This window comes from Spermophilus citellus, assembly GCF_964194105.1.
Source record: "Spermophilus citellus genome assembly, chromosome: 2".
Classification (NCBI taxonomy): Eukaryota; Metazoa; Chordata; class Mammalia; order Rodentia; family Sciuridae; genus Spermophilus; species Spermophilus citellus.
In genome coordinates, this window is record NC_138183.1 from 127,666,917 (window position 1) to 127,680,595 (window position 13,679).

Below are 13,679 nucleotides of genomic sequence, written 5' to 3' on the forward strand. Positions count from 1 at the left end.
AGGATTCCTCTGAAGTATTAAGCAGCATGATCGTCAAATGCAAGTAAAGAAGCTATGCAAGAGAATCAACCAAATGATTTAGGAAAAAACAGAACATGTGCTTTACATATGACTGGGAATAATGGCTATTTCCCCCCAGTAATAATGGAAAACTTATAATTCACAGTGCATTAAGTATAATACTCAGAAGTTTTTTGCCTAAGTAGTGGTGAAAAAATATCAGTCATAGATTAAATGCTTCTTTGATCTGCTTAACAGAGCTTAAAAATAAGACCTGAGGAGATCAAACAGTTTCCAAGTAACTTAAAAGTATCTCAGAACAAAAATCAAGTATATTGATAGGAATACAAAAGTATCAAGCACCCAACAATGTAATATTTGTAATGTCTGACATCTAGGTAAAAATTATCAGGCATGAAAAGAAGCAGAATAATAATACAATCTATATTAAGAAAATTTAATAAATCTTAACTGACTCAGAAATGAAAAATATGATAGAATTAGTAGACAAAGGCATTAAAACAGTTTTTTGTACTATACCCTATATGTTTAAGAAACAAGATGAAAATGTAACATGTTAAATAGGGACATGGAGGATAATTTTTTTAAACCCAAAATGAACTTCTAGAGATTCGAAAAAGATAATGTGTGAAATAATAGTAGAATTGGATATATTGCCACAAAACTATCCCAAGTGAGATATACAGAATATTGGGGGAAAATGAACATCAGTGAGCTGGAAGAAATTTATAAATAATCTGATATATGTATAGTTGGAGCTACCAACATAGGAGAGATGAAAGAGACAGACAAAAATACTTGAAGAAACTGTGTTTGAATTTTTCCAAATTTTATAAAAGCCATAATGCCACAGATCCATGAATCTCAACAAATCTCAAGCACAATAAAATAAGAAGAAACTTGTAAGCTAAATTTCTTAAAGCCAATGATAAATAGAGAATCTTAATGATAGCCCAAGACACATATATTACAAAGGGGAACAAAATGAAGGATAAGGACATAGTTTTCATTAAAAACAATGCAAAAAAAAAGGTCTTAAGTACTGAAAGAAAAAAAACCGTGAAATTGTGATTCTTGTATCAGTTAAAATATCTGTCAAAAGTAAGGATGAAATGAAAACACTGTTAGACAGGAAAGTTGAAAAGTTCCAAGCAATGGGAACAAATGACCATGGACTGAAACCTCTGAATCATGCAACAAAATCTTTCTTTCTTTAAGTTTATTTTGTCAGTTATTTTTTTCACAGTGAAGGAAAGCAGACTAACAAACTGTAAATGTATATTAAAATGACAATAGGTGATATTATGTGCAATTTTATCTAAATGAATTCAACAACTCAGATGAAATGGAAAAATTCTTCTAAAAACACAAAGTACCAAAACTCTCTCAAGGAAAACCAAATAACCTTATGTGTATTAGAGAACTGAATGCATAACTTCAAATCCTTGCCTAAACCATCCCACTTCAGACCAAGGTGACTTCCCTGGAGAATTCTGACAAACACATACGAAACAAAAAAATATGAATTATAAAATTTCTTCTAGAGAATTCAAGAGTGGTAAATATTTTCTAACTCCATCTTCATCCAATACTATTCTGACACTAAACTAGACCGACATAGCAACAAAATAAACCTACGTAGCAATTTTGCTCATTAATTTTTAACAAAATTTTAGCAAACTCTTACAGTGGTTCAGCAAACTGAATTCAACTCTTTATAAGAAAGGACAGAACATCATGGCCACATTGGGTCATTTAAAAATCAATTAATTTAGTTCATCACATTAATGTAATAAAAAATAGATTATCCAAAAAAAGAAAAAAAAAGAGATATTTGAAAAAATACAGCATACCTTTCTGGTAAAAATTTTCAACATACTAGGGATAGCAAGGTGCATCCTTAACCTGAGAAAGCACATCCACAATAAAGCTAAAGGCAACACTGCATTTAATGGTGAAAGACTGATGCTTTACCCTGAATCAGACACAAGACAAGAATTATATGTGTATATCATCAGCTAGAATCTAAGTCCATAGATATAATCACCATATTAATCAGCTGGAATCACCAGAAGGTGTCATGAGACCAGAAAAAGAACAAATTGATAATCTGATGGGATTTTTAAAAATATACTAGAACTGGTAATAATAACTGATAATAACTGATAAATAATTGAATTTATCAATGTTTTGAGATACAAGGTTAAAACAGAAATCAAAGATTGGGAATGTGCACCAGGAGTGAAGGGTATGTAACTCTGCGATAGAATGCTTCCCAGCATGTGGAAGGCCCTGAGTTCAATCTATAGCTACACACACCACACACACACACACACACACACACACACACACACACACACACATCAACTATATACATACTAAAATTTTAGTTGCAATTTTTTATTGCTGGACTCTAGTCACACTATATCACACAAAAGAATTACCATTTACAATAGCTTCAGAAATAAGAAATACTTAAGGATAAATTTATCAAAAGATGTGCAAGACCCATATACTGAAAACTATAAAACATTGCTGGGAGAAATTAAAGAAAGCCTGAAAAAATTGACAGATATATACAATGTTAGTGAATCATAATACTAAAGAATATTCAGATGTCAGTTCTCCCCAAGCTTACCCATGAATTTAAATCAATAGTAATTAAAATTCTACTAGGCATTATTTTGAAGAAATTGAAAAGCTGACTCCAAAAATCATGTGGAAAGCAAAGGTCCTGAATAACCAAAAAACTCTGAAAAAGGGCAAAGTTGGAAAACTTATGCTGTCTTTAGGAGTTAGTTATTTTAAACCCACAGTAATCAAGATAGTGTGTTATTGTCGTAAAAAACACAAATAGATAAAGATAATAGAAGAGTATATCTAGGAACAGACCCATGCATATCTTGTCAATTAATTTTTAATGAAGATGCAAAAGCATTGACTTTTCAAATGATTTGTTGAAACAACTGGATAACATATGGATAAAATAAATTTCAAAACATATCTTGCTCTATATGTGAAACTCAATTAAAAATAAATAATGCAACTAAATATAAAATTTAAACCATAAAACTTTTAGAAGACAACAGAATAAAATCTTTGTTACCTTGACTTGGGCAAAGATTTCTTAGATACAACACTAAAAACGTGATCCATATAAGAAAGAAAGAAATTGAACTTCATTAAAATTAAGAACTTTTGTTCTGCAAAAGATACATTCAGCAAATGAAAAGATAAGACAAAATTTATACTGAGAGAAAAACTGGTAAATTACATTTCTAATTAAGCACGTGTATCTAGAATATGTAAAGAACTCTTAAAATTCAATCATAAATGAAGAACAAATAAAGAAACATACAACTCAATAATTAAAAGGCAGAGGACTTGAAGAGGAATTTCACCCAAAATGATATTTTGATAACCCTGAAAATGATGCTCATGGAATTAGTAATTAGGGAAATGCAAACTAAACCACATGCCATACATCTATTAAAATATGTAAGTTCAAAATAACATACAGTACTAAGTGCTGGTGGGGCTATGAAGCAAATAAAACTCTTATACACTGCTGGTGGGAATATAAAAAGGTACTGGTTTAGTCAGCTTTTCTCTGGTGTGACTAAAAGACCCTATCAGAATAACTGTAGAGAAGGAAAAGTTTATTTGAGGGCTCCCAGTTTCAGAGATCTCAGATTATATACAGCCAGCTCCATTGTGGCAGAAGAGTATGGCCGAGGGAAGAAGCTCACATAGTGATCAGAAAGCCGAGATGGACTCCACTCTCCAGATATAAAATACATACCTCAAAGCCACACCCTCAATTCCATCTCCTCCAGCCACACCTTGAACATCAATTACTTCAATTACTACTCGATTAATCCCTATCAGGGGATTAATTCACTGATTGGGTTAAGACTCTCACAACTCAATCATTTTTCCTCTAAACCTTCTTGCATGGTCTCACATGTGAGCTTTTGGGGGACACCTCATATCCAAACCATAACAGATACAATTGCTTTAGAAACCAGTTTGACAGATTATAACCAATGTGAAACATATACCTATCTTGTAACTCTGACATTCCACTACTAACTATGTATCCAAAGCATATGAAAACATATGTTCAAATAATGGTGAAGGAGATTCTCCCATCTCCTCTGTAGTACACCTCTTTGAAGGGTGAAAAACAGGGTTCCTTCTTTTTTGGACTTCTTCAGTTTGGAAAAGGGAGTTTAGGGAAAGTGTGAGCATGGGTGATTCCATGGAAGATAGTGACCCCATGATGACATATATTGCTGAAGTAGGAAGACACATTATGTTTGGGAGTGAATGGGGCCAAGTGTAAAGGATCTCACTACTTCTCCCTGCATCTATTGTCATCCTAGACCAAAGGAGTGGAAGTGAACCTTGCAAACTGGAGAACTCATTCCTTCTCTAAAGGGGCAGCCAATATGTGTTTATCATGTATCAGAGAGTAGCCATATATATGGGTCCTGGTGCCAGATTACCCACCCAACTCTGTCCCTTGGGTCCTGGGCAAGTTACCTTAGATACCTATTCTCCCAGTATCCAGTGTGACTTTTAAAAAAATTCAATCAAATAAAGTTTCACAACACAAAAGAAAAAAGAGAATATATGTCCATACGAAGACTTGAATGAATACAGCCTGTGTACCAGACATTAAATGCTTGCCATACTAAGGAACTAAACAGACACTTCACTTTACAAAAGAAGAAATACAATTGATCAACAAATATATGAAAAAGTGTTCAACATCTCTAGCAATTAGAGAAATGCAAATCAAAACTACTCTAAAATTTCATCTCATTCCTGTCAGAATAGCAATCATCAAGAATACAGGCAACAATAAATGCTGATGAGGATGTGGTGAAAAAGGTACACTCATACATTGCTGGTGGGCCTGAAAATTGGTGCAACCACCATGGAGAGCAGTATGGAAATTCCTCAGAAAACTTGGAATGGAACCACTATTTAAGCCAGCTGTCCCACTCCATGGTTTATACCCAAAGAATTTAAAATCAGCATAGTACGGAAATGGAGCCACATCAAAGTTTATAGCAGCTCAATTCACAATAGCTAGACTATGGAACCAACCTAGGTGTCCCTCAATAGATGAATGGATAAAGAAAATGTGGTATATATACACAATGGAATATTGATCAGCTTTAAAGAAGTGAAATTATGGCATTTTCCAGTAAATAGTTGGAGCTGGAGAATATCATGCTAAGCGAAATAAGACAATCCCACAAAACCAAAGGCCAAATGTTTTCTCTAATATGTGAATACTAATTCTCACTAAGGTGGGGGGCACTAGGGAAGAATAGCGTTACCTTAGATTAGGTATAAGGAAGTGATGGGAGGGGACAGGAGAGGGGATGTCAGGATAGGAAAGATAGTAGAATGAAACAGACATTACTGTATGTATATATATGACTACATGACCAATATGATTCTTAACATGTACACTCGGAAAAATGAGAAATTATATCCCATCTATGTATGCTATATCAAAGTGCATTAAGTGCATTCTACTGTCATGTATAACTAATTAAAGCAAATTAAAAATTTTTAAAAATAATGCTTGCCATAGCTTTATTTGTGATATCTACCCTCAACAAATCATCTAGATATTCCTTAACATGATTACCTGAACAAACTGTGGTACATCCATACAATGGGATATTACACAACAAGAAAAAGAAATATACTTTTCATACATAATACATGATACAACTTAGATAAATCTCAAAATATTATGCCAGGCTGAGCATGGTGACACACTCCTGTAATCCAAATGACTCAGGAAGCTGAGACAGGAGGATCACAAGCTCCAGGCCAGCCTGTGCAACTTAGTGAGACCTGTCTCAGAACAAAAAAGTAAAAGGTCTAGGGGTGTAGCTCAGTGGTAAAGTTCCACTGGGTTCAATCCCCAGTACCATAGAGACACAAAAAAAACCCCACAAGAGATAGAATAAATACAATATAGAAAATACAAATCACCTACAATTGAAGAAAGCAGATTGATGGTTGTCTGAGGAAAGGGAGGTCTGTGAGGGGCATAAGGAAGGAATTACAATGGAGTGCAAGGAAAGTTTGGGGGTGTAGGTATGTTCATTATCTTTATTGTAATGATAGATTCATAGTTATAATATTCTCAAATTGAAATGTTCAGTTCACTCTATGTCAATTATGTCTCAATGAAGCTGCTTTTTAAAAAAGCAATAATGATGCTGCAAAGTGATCTGAGGCTATATAGTGAGAGTGCCTCCATTTTCACTTTGGAGTACAGTTGGTCAGTGATATGAAAGCCTTGCAGCAAGTGCTCTCTCTTGAAGAACTGGGAGGAGATGACTCTTTTTGCATTTACTTCTATGCCTTCATCTTCTGAGGGCCCAGAACAGGAATTAGAGTTGAAAGGCATAAAGTTGTGCAAATACAGACCTGAATGGCAGTCACCACAGTGGACTCAGAATTATTCTCCTTTCAGGCCCCAAGTCTCTCTTTTAATATAGGTCAAGCTGGTCAGCCAGGCTTCTTTACCCTAAGGATGAGAACCTTCCTGGGAGTCTGCACTTTCTCACTCCCATGTTATACCTTAAAGATTTTTTATTAGTTTGCCAAACAACCAATAACTTGTCTGAACTCAGCATAAGACTTCTATCCTACCTATTTAAAGGGAAATGCAATTAGAGCAAAGATTTTAAAAAATAGAAATAATTACCCACTTAATTTATCAATCATTTCTTAATCTACCTGTAGTGTTCCCTGCAGACTTGAGTTGAATGATTTCTTCAGTTCAGCTAAATCTGTATACCTCAGTTAAAAGCCCTTCTGTGGATAAATGCACAATGCTAAATTTTTAGCATTTTCATCAGTGTTCTCTCTGTAGTCTTTCTTCTTCAGAGCCTTTAATTCTCTTGAAAAGAGTTTATAATTTAAAAAGGCTTTTGTTGAAGATCCTTTCCTAAGTACTCTGAGTCCCAGGCTGCAGAAGGCTGGGATGAAATGCTGGTAGAAAATGAGGATGATCCCTTAGGTGTGATGGGGGAAAGGACAGGAAGACAGGCCACAAGTAAGAATCATCTTCAAATGCTTTTCTTCCAAAGTCCTGATAAAACACATGTATCCCCATGTGTGTTGGTCAGCCTTACATTACTATGACCAAAATACCTGACAAGAATAACTTAGAAGCCAGGAATGGTGGCACACACTTATAATCCCAGCAATTTAAGGAAGGAGGCTAGGAAGTCTAAGGCCAGCCTCGGAAACTTAGTGAGGCCTTGTGCAACTTAGTGAGACCCTATTTCAAAATAAAAAGGGTTGGGGATGTGGTTCCATGGTAAAGTGCCTCTGGGTTCAATTCCTAGTACCAAAAAAACAAAACTTAGAAAAGGAAAGATTTTTCATTTTTGGCTTACAGTTTCACAGGATTCAGTCCATGGACAACTAGCTCCAAGGCAGAAACATCATAGTAAATAGGCATGAAGGAGGAAAGCTGCTCAACTCTTCATAGAAAGACAGAGAGAGGAAGGGGCCAGGAAGAAGATAAACCCTTCCAAGTCAGGCCTTCAGTTACCTACTTCCTCCAACTGAGTCCTGTCTCCTAGTGGTCCATCAAGCTATCAGTGATATCAGTCCTAATTGGGGTCAGAGCCCGAATCACTTCCCAAAAGCTAGGCTCTGAGCAGATGATACTTTGGGGGACACTCCAGTTCCAGACTATATAACACCATGGGAAAACAACTTTGCTTCAAAAACTCCAGGGTATGTGAAGCAAGCAGACAGGAGGGAATGTGCTCTGATTAACCCATGTTCTAAAGGGAAATGAAATTAGAGCACTAATTGTCACTATTTCCACCAATGGAGGAAAAATAACATAGACTCATAAGCATGGACTATATACTTCTTTCTTATAATCTCAAGAACTACCCTTAGTCTATTACAAAATTCTGAGTAGATCCACACACCAATGTTGTCAATCACATATTAACAAATAACTTTAATTTTAATGGAATTTAATATGCTACTCATTACAGAAAACATCTTGGATATACTGAAAAATTCTAGTTCAATCTGTCTGAATTTTTCTTTTCCGTAATTTTTTCACCCAGCAATTCCTTTGACCTTAATCTCAATAGAAATCTATCAGTGCCTTGGAAGGATCTGGTGTGTATAAAATTCTCCCTCAAATTAATTCTAACACCCCTAAAAATTTGATTTCCCTGCTTTCCTTATTTTTTTTTTATTTTTTCATCTAATGTGAGTAAGTACACACTTGTGGCCCCTATCCTAGCTCCTTTCTTCTTCTTTTCACTCCTGAACACCTCCAGCGGCTTTACCAATCAGCCAGTAGGGAATCTGCCTTCAGTCTATTTTCACAGCCAAAACTCAAAATGGCAAAATATAAACTTTTATTAGAAGGCCATAGCAATCCCTTCTTACATGTATTTCTTCAAACAGAAAGAAAGGCAACCACTGCCTAACAATCCCACCATACCTTATGAAATTTCTATTAGAAATGGGGATTCCAATACACTGTTTTATTTTACCTTTTAAAGTTTTAAATTTGCAGCTTCATTACAGTGTTATTGTTTGATTTCTTTTGAGACAATATGTCCTTTTCTAGTTATAATTTCAAGTCTGAATATGGAAAAGTTTTGAAGTCAATGTATATCTCAGGAAAGTGAGAGAACCTCAGAATGTTCATTTATGAAATGTCCAAATTAACCGTATTAATAGTTATGCATACATAAAAGTGCAAACATATTGATAGCTAGGTATTCTGGTCATTGTGCCATAAGCAACTTTGAATTTTCTAGTTCTATAAGAACTTTGGCCTCAAGATTTTTCCTTAGAACTCTCAGTGGTCAAGAAAATTCCTTGATAATATGACCATTCAAAATCCAATAGAATTTCCATATTGGAGTCCTAGAGCCAATTTAGATAACTTACTATTCTCAAATACACAAGAATTTCAGTGAGGCCATGTTGATGCCCAGCACAAACTTTGAATTTGAACCCATTGGAAATTTATTGCCATCATGGACAGATCTGACATCTTAATCTATACATAGCTCGCTAGAAACACAGTACATTGCACATGACTTTTTTGCAGTGCTTGGATTGAAGTGTCCCCTTCAGGGTGTTTTAAAAACAGAAATTATAAAACCCCACTAGTCTATTGCTGTGTGTTGTTTGTCTTGCTCCATAAGTAGCAATGTTACCAGGTGGGTATAGTAAGTACTATGTTATGAATTGTTATAATGAACAACACGTCTGCATTTAGCTAGATCAGGAAAAGTTGAGAAACGATTCCCACCAGGCAAATGGGAACTGTCTCATACCTTCCAAATATCAGAAGCACTTTAATGGAATTTTCCATAGAAGCTTACTTCAATTAGCGCCTCAGTGTCTGACACAACACCTTCATTACTGCAATTTGACAGACTGCACATGCTCTCATAGGTCTCTGAGATGTATGAGTCTCCATAAGACATGTCAATTGATCCCAGGTGGTCCTGAGATAGCCTGCATTGAAGAGGTCTACCCAGAAGCAGTAATAGCAATTAGACAAACCAATCAGACTGTCTTTTCCTAAAGTTTGCACTAGAGAATACAGAGAACTTTAGTTAATGATCATGTGAGTCAAAGAGAAAAGGCAAATACCTTCACTGAGAAGTTCTGGAGTCCGTGAGACCAAGATGAAAAGAGAAGTAGTGCTGAAGCTTTTCTCCACACTGATGCCTTGTCAGGGTCCATCCCCTTGCATCTTTTTTTTAAATTATTTTATTGTTGGTTGTTCAAAACATTACAAAGTTCTTAATATACCATATTTCACAGATTGATTCAAGTGGGTTATGAACTCCCATTTTTACCCCGTATACAGATTGCTGTGTCACATCAGTTACATTTCCATTGATTTACAAATTGCCTTTCTAGTGACTGATGTATTCTGCTGTCTATCCCATTCTCCACTATCCCCCCTCCCCTCCCCTCCCTTCCCCTCCCCTTCTCTCTCTCCACCCCCTCTACTATAAATCGTTTCTTCCACTTATATAATTTTTCTCCTACTCCTCCTTTCCTCTTATATGTAATTGTGTATAACCCTGAGGCTCACCTTCCAATTCCATGCAATTTCCCTTAACTCTCCCTTTCCCTCCCGCCTATCATCCCTGTTTAATGTTAATCTTCTTCTCCAGCTCTTCGTCTCTACCCTGTCCTTGGTTACTCCCCTTATATCAAAGAAGACATTTGGCATTAGTTTTTTAGGGATTGGCTAGCTTCACTTAGCATAATCTGCTCTAATGCCATCCATTTCCCTCCAAATTCTATGATTTTGTCATTTCTTAATGCAGAGTAATACTCCATTGTGTATAAATGCCACATTTTTTTTATCCATTCATCTATTGAAGGGCTTCTAGGTTGGTTCCACAATCTTCCTATCGTGAATTGTGCTGCTATGAACATCCATGTAGCAGTGTCCCTGTAGCATGCTCTTGTTAGGACTTTAGGGAATAGACCGAGGAGGGGAAGAGCTGGGTCAAATGGTGGTTCCATTCCCAGCTTTCCAAGAAATCTCCATACTGCTTTCCAAATTGGCTGCACCATTTTGCAGTCCCACCAACAATGAACAAGTGTACCCATTTCCCCGCATCCTCGCCAGCACTTGTTGTTGTTGGACTTCTTAATGGCTGCCAATCTTACTGGAGTGAGATGGTATCTTAGGGTGGTTTTGATTTGCATTTCTCTGACTGCTAACGATGTTGAGCATTTTTTCATGTACTTGTTGATTGATTGTATGTCCTCCTCTGAGAAGTGTCTGTTCAGGTCCTAGGCCCATTTGTTGATTGGGTTATTTGTTATCTTATTATCTAATTTTTTGAGTTCTTTGTATATTCTGGATATTAGGGCTCTATCTGAAGTGTGTGGGGTAAAGATTTGTTCCCAGGATGTAGGCTCCCTGTTTATCTCTCTTATTGTTTCTTTTGTTGAGAGAAAACTTTTTAGTTTGAGTATGTCCCATTTGTTGATTCTGGTTGTTAACTCTTGCGCTATGGGTATCCTATTGAGGAATCTGGAGCCTGACCCCACAGTATGTAGATCATAGCCGACTTTTTCTTCTATCAGACGCCGTGTCTCTGATTTAATATCGAGCTCCTTGATCCATTTTGAGTTAACTTTTATGCATGGCGAGAGAAAGGGATTCAGTTTCATTTTGATGCAAATGGATTTCCAGTTTTCCCAGCACCATTTGTTGAAGATGCTATCCTTCCTCCATTGCATGCTTTTAGCCCCTTTATCAAATATAAGATAGTTGTAGTTTTGTGGATTGGTTACTGTGTCTTCTATTCTGTACCATTGGTCCACTCGCCTGTTTTGATACCAGTACCATACTGTTTTTGTTACTATTGCTCTGTAGTATAGTTTGAAGTCTGGTATCGCTATACCGCCTGATTCACACTTCCTGCTTAGCATTGTTTTTGTTATTCTGGGTCTTTTATTATTCCATATGAATTTCCTGATTGTTTTATCTATTTCTACAAGAAATGCTGTTGGGATTTTGATTGGGATAGCGTTGAACTTATAGAGAACTTTTGGTAATATCGCCATTTTGATGATGTTAGTTCTGCCTATCCATGAAAAGGGTATATTTTTCCATCTTCTGAGGTCTTCTTCTATGTCTCTTTTTAGGGTTCTGTAGTTTTCATTGTATAGGTCTTTCACCTCTTTTGTTAGGTTGATTCCCAGGTATTTTATTTTTTGGGGGGGATATTGTGAATGGAGTAGTTGTCCTCATTTCCGTTTCAGAGGATTTGTCGCTGATATACAGGAATGCATTTGATTTATGCGTGTTGATTTTATATCCCGCCACTTTGCTGAATTCATTTATTAACTCTAATAGTTTCTTTGTAGACCCTTTTGGGTCTGTTAGGTATAGAATCATATCGTCTGCAAATAGTGATAATTTAAGTTCTTCTTTTCCTATTTTTATGCCTTTAATTTCTTTTGTCTGTCTAATTGCTCTGGCCAGTGTTTCGAGGACTATGTTAAACAGAAGTGGTGAGAGAGGGCATCCCTGTCTTGTTCCGGATTTTAGAGGGAATGCCTTCAATTTTTCTCCATTCAGAATGATGCTGGCCTGTGGCTTATCACAGATTGCTTTTACTATGTTGAGGTATGGTCCTGTTATCCCTAATTTTTCTAGAGTTTTGAACATAAAGGGATGCTGTACTTTGTCGAATGCTTTTTCTGCATCTATCGAGATGATCATATGGTTCTTATTTTTAAGTCTATTGATGTGGTGAATAACATTTATTGATTTCTGTATATTGAACCACCCTTGCATCCCAGGGATGAATCCTACTTGATCATGGTGTATAATTTTTTTGATACGATTTTGAATCCGATTCACCAGAATTTTACTGAGGATTTTTGCATCTAGGTTCATTAGAGATATTGGTCTGTAGTTTTCTTTCTTTGAAGTGTCTCTGTCTGGTTTAGGTATCAGGGTGATGTTGGCCTGGTAGAATGTCTTTGGAAGTTCTCCCTCTTTTTCTATTTCCTGAAATAGCTTGAAAAGTATTGGTGTTAGTTCCTCTTTAAAGGTTTTGTAAAACTCTGCTGTATACCTGTCCAGTCCTGGGCTTTTCTTAGTTGGTAGTCTTTTGATGGTTTCTTCTATTTCCTCTATTGTTATTGGTCTGTTTAGGCTGTCTATATCTTCCTGACTCAATCTGGGCAGATCATATGACTTAAGAAATTTATCGATGCCTTCACTATCTTCTATTTTATTGGAGTATAAGGATTCAAAGTAATTTCTGATTATCTTCTGTATTTCTGAAGTGTCTGTTGTGATATTGCCTTTTTCATCCCGTATGCTAGTAATTTGGGTTCTCTCTCTTCTTCTCTTCGTTAGCATGGCTAAGGGTCTGTCAATTTTATTTATTTTTTCAAAGAACCATCTTTTGGTTTTGTCAATTTTTTCAATTGTTTCTTTTGTTTCGATTTCATTAATTTCAGCTCTGATTTTAATTATTTCTTGCCTTCTACTTCTTTTGCTGTTGTTTTGCTCTTCTTTTTCTAGGATTTTGAGATGATATATGAGATCGTTTATTTGTTGGTTTTTTCTTTTTTTAAGGAATGCGCTCCAAGCAATGAATTTTCCTCTTAAAACTGCTTTCAATGTGTCCCATAGATTCCGATATGTTGTGTCTGTGATTTCATTTAACTCTAAGAAGTTTTTAATTTCCTCCTTAATGTCTTCTATAACCCATTGATCATTCAGTAACCCATTGTTCATTCTCCAAGTGATGCATGATTTTTCCTTCCTTCTTTTATCATTGATTTTCAGTTTCATTCCATTATGATCAGATAAGATGCATGGTATTATTTCTACTCCTTTATATTGTCTAAGAGTTGCCCTGTGACATAATATATGATCTATTTTTGTGAAGGATCCATGTGCTGCTGAGAAAAAAGTGTAACTACTTGATGTTGGGTGGTATATTCTATATATGTCAATTAAGTCTAGGTTGTTAATTGTGTTGTTGAGTTCTATAGTTTCCTTATATAACTTTTGTTTGGAAGATCTGTCCAGTGGTGAGAGAGGTGTGTTGAAGTCTCCCATGATTATTGTA